Consider the following 13,424-nt stretch of genomic DNA (forward strand, 5'->3'; position numbering starts at 1 on the left):
GCATGTGTGTACTCCCAGCCTCGCACACATGTGGTACATGTACTGCAGGGTCTTTGTGCACCTGACTGACATTTGTGGGCATTGTATCTGTGGGTACTCCACCCTTTGCGTTCCATGGGCACTGCTGGGAGGACTCTGCACACACCCCTCCTGTGTCTGGGCACTGCTGGGAGGACTCTGCACACACCCCTCCTGTGTCTGGGCACTGCTGGTAGTGATAAGCACCCACCCCTCCTGTGTCTGGGCACTGCTGGGAGGACTCTGCACACACCCCTCCTGTGTCTGGGCACTGCTGGTAGTGATGGGCACCCACCCCTCCTGTGTCTGGGCACTGCTGGGAGGACTCTGCACACACCCCTCCTGTGTCTGGGCACTGCTGGTAGTGATAGGCACCCACCCCTCCTGTGTCTGGGCACTGCTGGGAGGATTCTGCACACACCCCTCCTGTGTCTGGGCACTGCTGGGAGGACTCTGCACACACCCCTCCTGTGTCTGGGCACTACTGGGAGGACTCTGCACCCACCCCTCCTGTGTCTGGGCACTGCTGGTAGTGATAGGCACCCACCCCTCCTGTGTCTGGGCACTGCTGGGAGGACTCTGCACCCACCCCTCCTGTGTCTGGGCACTGCTGGGGGGACTCTACACCCACCCCTCCTGTGTCTGGGCACTGCTGGGAGGACTCTGCACCCACCCCTCCTGTGTCTGGGCACTGCTGGGGGGACTCTACACCCACCCCTCCTGTGTCTGGGCACTGCTGGGAGGACTCTGCATACACCCCTCCTGTGTCTGGGCACTGCTGGTAGTGATGGGCACCCACCCCTCCTGTTTCTGGGCACTGCTGGGAGGACTCTGCACCCACCCCTCCTGCGTCTGGGCACTGCTGGGAGGACTCTGCACACACCCCTCCTGCGTGTGGCCATGTGCGCTCCATACATACACTGTTGGGGGGGGGTACGCTCCATACATACGCGGGTGAGGGTACGGGCCGTACATACACGGTTGGGGTGGGGGTACGCTCCATCCATACGCGGGTGAGGGTACGGGCCGTACATACACTGTTGGGGTGGCGGTATGCTCCATCCATACACGGGTGGGGGTACTGTTGGAAAGCATTCCCCGGGGAGGCTGCGGAATACGTTCCTGACCACCCGGAGGCCCACCTTTCCCAGAGTTAGGCCGAGCAAGAGCGGGGAGGCCCTTCCTGGAAGGGTCTCGTACCTAGGATCGCACACGCTGCACTTACTCTCTTCAGATAGAGGGACACCACACAGTAATTCTTTGCAAGATAATAGACTTTATCATTGGTCGTCAGGGATCTTTATGATCCGGAAGGCAGGAGCAGAATTAGTGCCACAAGCGGCAGCGATCTTGTGATGAGGGGTAAGGGGTAGCGGGACAGTCTTTGAATTAGTGTCTCTGCAGAGTATCCGGCGCACAGCTCTCAATCCTCGAGCTGAGGGGATGTTGCTTCTCTCGGCAATCTCTGCCGATTCTCTTGGAGGAGCGGGCCGCGAGTCACTCAGCAGGCACCGGAGGTTCGTAGTTCGAGGAGCCGCGACGGCGTCAGCAGGGCTCAGATGGTTCAGAGTTCGGGGAGCCGCAACAGCGTCAGCAGGGCTCAGATGGTTTGGCGTTCGGGGAGCCGCGACAGCGTCAGCAGGGCTCAGATGGTTCAAAGTTCGGGGAGCCGCGACAGCGTCAGCAGGGCTCAAATGGTTCAGAGTTCGGGGAGCCGCGACAGCGTCAGCAGGGCTCAGATGGTTCAGAGCTCTTCGGTTCGGGGAGCGATCAAGCCGCGACCAGGTCAGCAGGCTCTCGTCAGTCCAGGTCTTCTCTGCCTCCCGTCCTTTCAGCACCCCTTGTTATACTCCCCCTCCTCTTTGAAGTCCGGAGTCCTCGCCGAGAGGGGTCTTGGTGCCTGGGGGCGGTGTGTCGGGACTTCCTGTCGCTCGGCCCTTTGATCTGTTCAGGTGGGTCCGGGAGGGACTCCAGACGCCCAGCAGGCGAGGCGGCCGCTCACCGGGGGCCTGGTGGTCGATCGAAACCTCCCTCGGGGAAGAGACCAGAGGTGTGACAGGGTCGGCGCCTCTCAGTCTGGTTTGGGGGGTTTCGCTCTCCCTCGGACGGGCATGCGTATTGGGGATCTGGCCGGCCCTCGGGATGTTGGGCCATGGGGGCCGGAAGTCTGTGATATCGAGGATCGGTGCTGTTGCAGGGTAGCTTGCTGGTTGGGAGGGCCCACGCCACGAGGCCGGTCTCACAGGTACGGTCCATTCATACACGGGTGGGGGTACGGGCCGTGCATACACTGTTGGGGTGGGGGGTACGCTCCATCCATACGCGGGTGAGGGTACGGTCCATTCATACATGGGTGGGGGTACGGGCCGTACATACACTGTTGGGGTGGGGGTACGGGCCGTACATACATTGTTGGGGTGGGGGTATGGGCTGTACATACACTGTTGGGGTGGGGGTACGCTCCATACATACGCGGGTGAGGGTACGGGCCGTACATACACTGTTGGTGAGGGGGTACGCTCCATACATACGCGGGTGGGTGTACGGTCCGTACATACACTGTTGGGGTGGGGGTACGCTCCATACATACGCGGGTGGGGGTACGGTCCGTACGTACCCATGCCCACGCTGTGGAGTGCTTGTGCGGCCCGTACCCAGGCCTTTGGCACATGGGTACGGGCCGTACCGCCATTGTTGGGGTGACGTGGGTGTGGGCGTGGTACGACTCGTACCCACGCTCTTAAGGCGTGGGTACGGTACGTACCTGTATTGTTGTGTTGCCGGTTCGCGTCGTCGCCCACTTCCGTTGTGGCGGACGCTGGCGTTGCTGGACACGCCCCCACCCCCTCGAAGTGACCAGGGCCTGGAGGTCAGGTATGTCCAGGGCATGTGTGCTGTGTGACTTGGGTGGGGGTTTTGTGTCCTGCCCCTGCCACCCCACCCCACCCCTTGCCCCTGGGTGTTGTTCTGACCTTCTGCGGCGTCTGCGTCGGTACCTGTAGAGGAGGTCGACTGCTATGAGGGCCGGGATGACACGTAGGTTCGGGTCCATGTCTGTCCGTCGCGTACAGGTGCTCCTTGTGCGCGTCGTCCTGATTTCCCAGCAGTTTTTGGCTGCCGGAAAATATTCTCCGCGCGGGATGACGTCGGTGCGAATCGTACTTCCTGGTTTGTGGAACGCAGGCTGCATGCGTCCCGACGTCACGTCGGCGCTTTTCCTGATGTCATTTGTGTGTATATTTTCCTCGGTTGGTGTTTTGTACGATTTGTACGGAAATGGTGTTTCCGTGCGAATCGTACTTTCATGTTTGTAAAGTTTTGCAACCAGGTACGATTCGGACAGAGAATACGCTCCGACCGACGGTTCGTACCCGGTTTCTCCAGGATCGTAATCGGCCCCTATGTGTCCCATCTGTATGTGTTGTGGGGATATGTAGTCCGTGTATCCCGAAGACTCTCCTCATTTAGTACCACAGGCCAATATTTGAATAGTATTTTAATGACTTCTGTAGCTCTGTTTTTGAATGTAGTAATTAATCTTATTGGTTCAGTGTATTCCAACTTTTCTCCTGAAATCTTGGGAGTGACTAACTGTTGTCTCAAGGTTCCCTTTGCCTTATCTAAGGCTGTCTGTAAAGTTGTTTCCTGAAAACCCTTCTTCCTCAATCTTTCCAGCACTCTTGTGCTCTCATTGATAAAAACCTTCTTCGTACTGCAGTCCTTTCTTGCCCTGAGTAATTCCCCATAAGGGATGCTCTGAAGGAGTGTTTTAGGATGATTACTGTTGGCATTAAGTACAGTTTTGCATGCCATACTGTTTCTTTGAAGAAAGGTTTTCATCACATTGTCTTCAATTACAATAGTGACATCTAAGAAAGTGATAGAAGTCTCACTAATATCACAAGTGAATTTCAGATTCAATTCATTTTGATTGAGGTCCAACACAATTCTGAGTGTTTCAGCTCGTTCACCTTTCCTGATAATAAAAAGATCATCAATGAAACGAAGCCTAAGCACAACCTTGGTGTTAACGGCTTCCATTGGATCAATCACTTGCTCCTCCCACCATCCAAGGAACAGATTGACCAGACTGAGAGTGAAACAAGTCCCCATGGCAGTCCCTTGCTTTTGTATTAAGAATTTGTTGTCAAATGATTAAGACAAGTCTCAATCATTTTAATAACAATTTGTGTATGAAACAGATATGAGAGCAATCTTTCTTTTAAAAAGTGTCTTCAGGCTTTTGCACCCACCTCATGACTGATGCAGGTGTAGAGACTGACAAAATCCATGGTAGTAAGTAGGATATCCGATTCCTATGGTATACCATCTTTTCAATTGAGTAGATCCTTAGTGTCTTGGATGTGAAATGGCAATGTATTTAAAAACGGCCTTAAAAATAAATCTACATATTCCTAAATCCTTAGGTTTCACCCTGGACAAAGATAAGTCACTGAAGGACCATATCAATAACTCAGCCAAAGGAGCACTTTAAACACTTAAACGCCTCAAAAAAATCAAAACCATCATCCCTTATTACGACTTCAAATGGGTTGTTCAATCGCTAGTCCTCTCTAAACTTGACTATTCACCGGAGCCTCTAAAACTCACCTTGCTTTCCTCAGATCTGTGCTCAACATGGCTGCCCGGCTTATAACAGACTGCACACGGTATGATCACATCACGCCTACCCTCAAGTCCCTTAACTGGCTCCCGATCAAAAGAAGATGCATCTAGAAGACCACCTGCATCACCCACAAAGCACTTCACTCTCAATCCCCGGACTACCTAAACAATAAACTCACAAGAGCAGGAAGTGCCAGACCGATGAGAAGCTCCAATGCTCTTCTTCTTGTTCCCCGTCACTAAAAAATAATCTACCCAGACTCGCTCCTTCACAGGAAATGTGCCTAGCATCTGGACTGCCCTCCAGAGGGACCATCGTTGCAACCCCTCCTACCCTGGCTTCAAAAGAGACTTGAAAAGCCATCTCCTCAATAAATACTGGAGCCCATGAATCTTTCTGAACCTGATTTCTTTTGGACTCCTGTGTTCAAGTCTTTCCTCTGCTGAGCTGCTGGCCTTTCTTTTCCCTGTGTTCTCCTTATTGTTTATACTTGAAATGCGCTCCATGGTCCCTCATTTATTTTTGTTCTAATCAGATTTATGTAATTTTATGTAGAGTGTTCTGTTAACGCTGGCTCTAGCCTAGCCAGCACTTTATGTACCATAATTTTGTTAATTGTTTTGACCTCATTTCATTAACTCCATCCCTCATGTCCCTACTTTCTTTGTATATTTAATTGTGTGTTCCTCTGTTACACTCCCCTTATTTTTAACTGTATATAACCTTTGATCCTAAGATTTTTGCCGTGCTCCAGATTCGGTGTTGATGTCTCATGTCCCTTATTGTATTTTGTATGTAATCATTTTTCCATTGATATTTGCCATTCTCTTGCCTCTGTAAAGGTGCTCTGATACCTCTGGGTCTAGTTAGCGCTATATAAAACCTTTAAAATAAAATAAATATTGGTGTGCCGTGGCTCCGGTAGGTCATGGAGTCTCCACAATTAGTGCAGACACAAATCTGACCCTCCGGAGCGGTTGTACCTTTTTTCCTTCGGTGCTGCATCAAGGTCATCAGGGAGCAGCTAGTCAACAAACCGGATTTCACAGGTTTGTTGCCTGCAGTGTATAGGGAAGTGATACCTTCACTCCAAGGGAGATTCTTGGTGATTTCTTTAAGACTGGAAGTGCTCCGGGGTTCTTGAAGGCCTCACAGTTGCAGGATGACACAGCACACCACAATTGTCAAGTCTTCCATGCAGCAGGCAGGGTTTATCACCAACTTCTTTTGCAGGAGGGCGTCAGTCTTTGGGAAGCAGCTCTTTTTAGTCCTTTTCCAGTGCCCAGTCAAAATATCGATTTTTTAATATCGACTAACATTAATATCGAGTTTTTAAGATAGTCGGGACAGAATATCGAAGTCAAGAATATCGTTGACCAGAATATCGACCTTAAGGTAAGTAATATAGTTTTTTTAAATATCGATGTAAGTAATATCAAAGAAAGTAATATCGTTAGCTAAAATATCGTTGTCAATAATATCGATATTTTTATTAGTGTTATGTATTTTAGCATGTATTTTATATGTATATATAACATTTTTTTAATGTATTTTCATTATTTCTAAATATATGTTTAGAAATTAGTAATTTTTTTAAAGTACATTTTGCGTTTTAGTATCAGAGCGGGTTGTGGGTTTATAGGGGAATAGGGTGGGAAGTAATTTAATTCTAATTAATTAATGAATCTGTATTTATTTATTGTTATTGATTATTAATTTATTGTCAAATAATTATTAATTGGTAATTACTTTTTAATAATTGGTTTATTTATAATTATATTAATTATAATGAATGTATTGATAATTTGTATTTATTGTTATTGTTAATTAATTTATTGTTAATTACTTATTAATTGGTAATTGCTTTTTATTACTTGATTAATTGATAATTAAATTAGTTATGGTATTTTTTATGTGTAGCGGGTTGTGGGTTTATAGGGGAATAGGGTGGGAAGTAATTTAATTATAATTCATTCATTAATATGTTTTTATTTATTGTTATTGATTATTAATTTATTGTTAATTAATTTTACATTGTTAACTAATTTTAATTAATTGATAATTAGGGTGGGAAGTAATTTAATGTTATTTAACTAAATCTTAATTTTATTTTATTGATATTTATTAATAATTTATTTTTTAATTAAATATTAATATGTTATTTATTTTTAATTGATAAGTATGTTAATTTAACCCCTACGCTATCCAACACTTTCCCTACTGTTGCACTCACTGGAGTGGTAATAGAGATTTTTACCCCAAAGCTATCCTACACTTTCCTTACTGTTGCACTCACTGGAGTTCGAATAGTAATTTTATTCTCTCCACTGTCTAATATTTTTTGTTTTATTTTAGCTAATGTAGTATATAAATTATTTTTAAAAGATCTAAAAAAAAAAAAATTGTTACATATATTTGTTTCATGTTTATTTATATTATTGTTTTATGTGTATAGATGTATTTATAATATATAAGATGTATTTTAATAATTTATAAGTTACTAAAAGAATTATTAAAACATATTAATAAGTAAGTATATATTATATATTATATTTATATATTTAATGTATTTATAAATTAATAATATATATTATTTATCATTTTTAAACATTTTAAAATATTTTTAACTATGTTTATTTTAATTATATGTATTATTTACTTTATTTTACATTATTTTCTTAACTTAAAAAACCCGATATTTTTAACAACGATATTTTTGACATGAATATCTTTTTTACTTATCATAATGTAGATAGGATGTCGATTTTCTTGACTTCAATATTCTTGCTGCAATATTTCTGTAGGTCGATATTTTGACCTTCAATATTCTGTCAATGATTCTCCTTTTCCTTCTCTTGTCAGTCAAATCTGATGTTCAAGTCTTGGAGTACCACCTAAATACTGAATCTAGGGGTGTTACAAGGGGAGAAAGGTAGTAGGCAATGGGCTTTAGGGTGTCTATACCCTCTAGTGACCACTTCCAGTGGGAAGGGCAATACCCTAGCCCTGATAGATTGTTTCCCCACCATCCCAAGATGGTAGAAGTTCAGGAGAGGGTTTACCTCACCTGCCCCCTCCTAGGGGTAGTGTCTGCTAAGTGGGGACCGTCTTCCTAATCTAACACATTTTCACACCTTTCCTCCTAGCAAAAGTGTAACAGGAAAGGGGGCTTGGCCTCCTCCACTGTGTGGAGATTCCTGGGTTAGATTTCGAAGTCAGCATTACCTTTGACGCTTCCCGCGCAAGAAGACCATCCTGTCCTGTAGGAGGTGTGAAGCACCTCCCCTCAGAGTAGGCTTTGTCTCTTTCCTCTGAGAGCACTGGCTCTCACCCTACGAGGTCAGAAACATGTCTGGCGGTGGCAGAATGCAGATAACAAGTCAGAGACCACACCAGTGCTTGGTAGGTTTTCAGAGGACCCACCTAAAAGGGTATCCTGTGTGAATTTATTGATAAATACACCACTGACATCTGTGAGGATTTATTAATATAAGACTTTTGATACCAAACACCTTAGAAACCAGTGTACTCATCTTAAGGCTAGGAATCTCGTTTTGACAAGTATCCACACCTATGTACAGTTTATGTCTTCCCTGTGCACATACAATAGCTCAGAATAGACTCCACATTGTAGGGGCATATCTGCTCATGCTGATATGCCTAAACATAGGATATGGTGCACCCTGCCTTAGGGCTAAAAGCCTGCAGTAGGGGTGACTTACTTATGTCTTATGCAGTGCATGTGGGCATGGCACACAGGCTGTGTGCCATGTTGACCCTTTGGATTCTGCTGCACTAAGACATACTGCCTGCAATGGCTGTATGCATAGTCTTGGTGAGGGGAGCCTGGGGTGGCCAAATAGATGCTGCATCCCCAGTGGACCCTCTTCAGTACCCATGCCCTAGGTACCGGGTGTACCATTTACTAGGGGTTTACAGGGATAGCTGAAGTTGTGGCAATCATGGTACAGTGTTTAAGAAAGAGATCTGGCACTGGGAACCTTGTTGACAGTTCAAAATCACATCAGATATTAGGCAATGAGTGGGGGACCAACCATGTCAAAAGAGGCACTTTCCTACAGCCCAATATTAGCTGCACTTAAGAAAACACATTTGAAAACTACCTAGCTCAATAAACATGATAAATCAGAAACTACATACTGGGTAACTTGTAATATGAATATGCTCCTATATTTTAGTAAAAGTGTTGTAGAACATGTCCCAACCTTCTTCTGACACAGAACTTTACACAAACTATAGAGCCCTACTTGATTGGATCAATCTAAACCCCTTCCAGTCCACCTAAGGAGAAAACAATGCTTTAGCTTTAAAGACCTCTCACCCACCAGGGGGACCCATTTGTGGCATGCTTCAGCATAGAATTCCTTCCCGTTCCATTATAGAACAGGGCATGCTACAACCTGTGAGATGCATGGAGCACTATGTTGGAAAAGGAATATCTGCAAAGCACCCACAGCAACAGTTATCAGCAACGGCTTCAGATTGTATTACTTCCACAATGCATAGAGGCACTCGTCAAGGGTGTCATTTATCACCTCTCTTATTTCTACTGTCCTTGGAATCATTGTCATCAAAAACCTATAAGTCTGAAAAGGCCCTAGTCATCTGCTCTGCAATCGTTGCACACAAGTTTATTTTATTTGCTAATGCCACCCTGCTGCTACTGTACAGGCCTGAATCATCAATCCAGAGTGTCCTGGATTTGATCCCTAGATATGATTACTTTTGTGATTACAAAATTAATTGGACAAAGTGTGTAGGCCGTCCCTTAAAAAAAATATAATTTAACATCTTCCATTGCCGTACACCCCTTTTGTTGGCCCTCAAATATTATTAAATGCTTAGGGTTTAATATTGGCAAAGACTTCAAAGTCATTATTCAGAAAAACATTGCACACCTGGTTGAAAAACCTGCCACTGATTTCTTAAATTGGACAAAACACTAACTATTCCTTAGGGCAGGGCAAAAACAGCTAAAATTAAGATTTTACTACATTTTTAGAATGCTCCCTTATCCTTGTGAAATGTATAATTCTATACATTGATAAACTGATCAAGAACTATCAGTAGGAACTAGAAGAACCACAACTTAAACTTTCAAAATTACAAGAAGCCTGGATCCTTGGCAGTCTCAGACTCCGTCACATTTGTCTGTATATCGTAAAGCTCATCACTTGACACACCTTTCATACTTCTTCTCCACCAATCTTAAGACTCCAAAATAGTTCAACACAAAAAGCAGTTTCAAAGGTAACATTATGGGCAAAGTGTTGGTGTATGATACAATCTCTTGGTCCCTAGATCACTTGAATAATCTTCACAAATAAATAGAACTCACATAGATCAGTGCATATAAGTATCTATGAATGATCCGACTCTTACAGAGAAAAGGTCTGTTCTGGAGCAATGTTGTTCTTCACATTAGAAAGTGGACAATATTTTGGAAAGAATAATCAGATAAAAGGATATATCGACTCAACCATCTGTTGAATAACATCAACAGATCTGATGACATACTACAAGTAGAATGTCATACTGACAGGATGGAGAAATGGAGATTCACTCATCACAATTATTGCCTGCAAGCAAAACACAATCAACTGTCATCCCCACTGTCTGACTCCTCTATTCCTCTTTTCTTTAAAAAGTTGGATGAGCTATCTCTGGATTCTATGTCACAATGATAGACCAAATTTACTGCAAGTCATTATGGAGCACCCTGAAAGATAGATAAAAATGTAATTGATATGTGGAATACTCTCCAAGGTGTAGTCCCCTTTTCTAGCCACTCATGGTCATGGGCTTCAGTAAGAGCAATTAAAATTTAGCTTTTACAAAATGCTAGCCAATTTAACCACTTCATCAGATTGCTGTTGATGTGGAAATATGGAAGGATACATACTGCACTTATTTGGGCATTTTAGTAATTTTGCATTACATTTGTTACACAAATTTTATAGAAATACACCATTACACCAGAACATGAGCAGCTGTTGTTTGTGGAAATTGTGGTTTAGAGCTATTTATTTAGTGCAAAACGCGTTCTCATTTCAACAATTGACTCAAAGGCACAGTTCATGCTAAAATAAAGTACTAAATGGTGGATTTTCATTTTGCATAATTTCATGTAGTTTCACATCATGTTCTCAAACATTAGAGTAAATACATGAACGCAAATTATGTGAAGATGGTACATCTCTATGCTGGATATGATCATGCCCCACTCTTGGAAACATCCTTCAGAACATTGCGAACACAATGAATGCTAACAGTACACTACCCTTAGATTTCTACCCAAAGCTTGTTCTACTGCATGATAAGGCTACATTATCTGGAGTAACACATCACCTAAAGAGATAGATAGCTATAGCTGTGTGTTGTAAGACATTGAAAGCAATCATCTCCATCAAGTGATGAATATTGGCTGCAGTTTATCACAACAGTAGCAACACTTGAAGAAATAATAATAATTTGTCGACTGCTGGGCCAACAATTTATGTTTCACTCTCTGTGGAGCGATTTTCTTTTTTAGGATTGTTAGGTCAGGGTTTTGCACAGAAAAACTTAAGATATATCTTTTTGAGGACCTAAAGAATCATTTAGATTACACTAGGAAAAGACAGACACAGAGGTAGAGAGAAGAAGAGAGGTTCAGATATAGAAATAGGCAGAAGGGAGGTAGAGAGAGATTGCTCACTTTGTCCGTGCCTTAAAAAACATCTCTGTATAGAACTAGTTTTTTTCTGATCTAATTACATAATACATATTTATTTGTATGATTTATTATTATTCCATAATAGAGAAGGTCTATATTTTTAATATGGTAAGATTAACTCTATCGTCCATGCCGCTGTAGAAATCTGATAATTGTTGCACATTGATCTACTTTGTAAGAATATACTCTATCTACTTATTTTTCTCATACTTCTTTTAGATCCCTAACTTGTAAAGGACGTGGGTTGTATACAACCACCTGCTATGCCTTCCCAAGACTGAAGAGTCGATCAGACAGTAGAAAATGAAACTACATTTTATTCCATGCATATACTCTGCAGAGGAGCCCAGTCAGGTCAGCACCAGAAGATGTCTGCTGAGGGGGACTGACTCCCAAGATTTCTACAATACAAGATACACCCTACTGGGAGACTTCAGCCACGCCTCCCATGGAAAGTTACCGGCCAGAGCCGGGCACAAACAAAGAAGGCACAGAAAGATGAGCTAACCCCTGCCAGATGGGTGAACTATCAGCAACCCAAGGCCCCTGGGCTGAGTTTCAGCATCTCCTAATGTGGGAGCTGAGTTACACATTGAAGCTGGTGTGCAAAGGGAAAAATAACATCTCATTAGTGAGTTGGGTTGCAGCCTTGGGCAGAGAAAATAATCACAAAGTACAGTGTTCTGCTGAGGCAAGCAGGTTAGGAAATAGGCCTAAGGCATACACCGCCAAAGCGGTTCTAGTGATTTGCGAAATACAAAATGGCGTCATACTGGCTAATGAGGCCTGCATACTGCGAGGAATACCTGATGGGCTACTGGATGCGCACATCAATGCATGTAATTTAGCCACACACTGCAAATCTAGAACAGCACGGCAGAGGCATCATAGGAAAGGGTATTTTAAATCTAACAGACCCTCCTTTTAGCAGTGTTGGCTAAAACCTTTCTTGCTATCCGGCGGGTCTTTACAATTCTAAGGGGAAGAAAGGAAATACATGGTCACCCAACCCGCAAAGAGAAACAAGACAGTACAAGAACATCAACATGCATATAATCTTCTGGATGTAAGGCACCCTCCTTTTCAACTGGTCTAGACATATACCCTTGGGGTGCCACTGTGTTCTTCAACTGTGTCATGGTCAAACTACATAAAAATACACAAATGTTCATTATCATGGGGCAGGGAAACTATAAAAAAGACATATTGACCTAAAATAGATCTGCATCAACGCTCAACAACCCTTTTATCTCCTTCTGAAACATAACCTCCGCACTTGTACTGTATGTATGTCCTTTCCTTAGCAGTTAATGTACCTACGCAGTAAACGCAACAAACTGGGAGACAGTGTATACAAGGGTCTATTTGTCGTACCACATATTATACCTGAGGATGGGCACAATTCATAGATGAGGCAGCAATTAGAGTGGGATACAAAACAAACTTATCATACTAACTATCATGGAAGAGCTCAGCCTAATATACACATTCTTTTGTAGGCTAAGAATCACTAAATGCATTATTGAGGACTTGAGAACTGGATCGAAGGTACATCAATCTGAGCAACTATATTATCACGTTGTGTCCTCCGATGCTCTCCTGTGTGAGGAGCCAAAGTAATAAGCATGCTCACAAGGGCAACTGGCGTTGTATAATCCTTGGAATACACAGGATACTTTTCATCCATGGTGTGGGGTATTCCTACGGTATTATTAACACAATAACAACTATGGATGCAACTGATATTTTTGTGTACTAACTTTGCTATGAACAGGGAGATGCAAAAGCAAAGCTCTTTCCTTGTCAATTTGGGGGCAAAACGAATACCTGGAGATTGGGAGAGAAACACAACAGAATGGAACTGGTGGCCAGGGAATGAGAGGATGGGCAAAGCTCTTCTGTCCAGTGTCTTTTCAGAGAGTCATCACTGGTAGGCTCCTATTGTTCATCTAGCGTAGGTGCTATTGAGCACCGGCGGTGGAGCTGTGCATCCAGCTCAGATCCAGATCCCACGTTGCACGGCAAGGTATTTCTCTCTCTGGA

The sequence above is a fragment of the Triturus cristatus genome, chromosome 5_2 (genome assembly GCF_964204655.1).
Source record: "Triturus cristatus chromosome 5_2, aTriCri1.1, whole genome shotgun sequence".
In the NCBI taxonomy this organism is placed as follows: domain Eukaryota; kingdom Metazoa; phylum Chordata; class Amphibia; order Caudata; family Salamandridae; genus Triturus; species Triturus cristatus.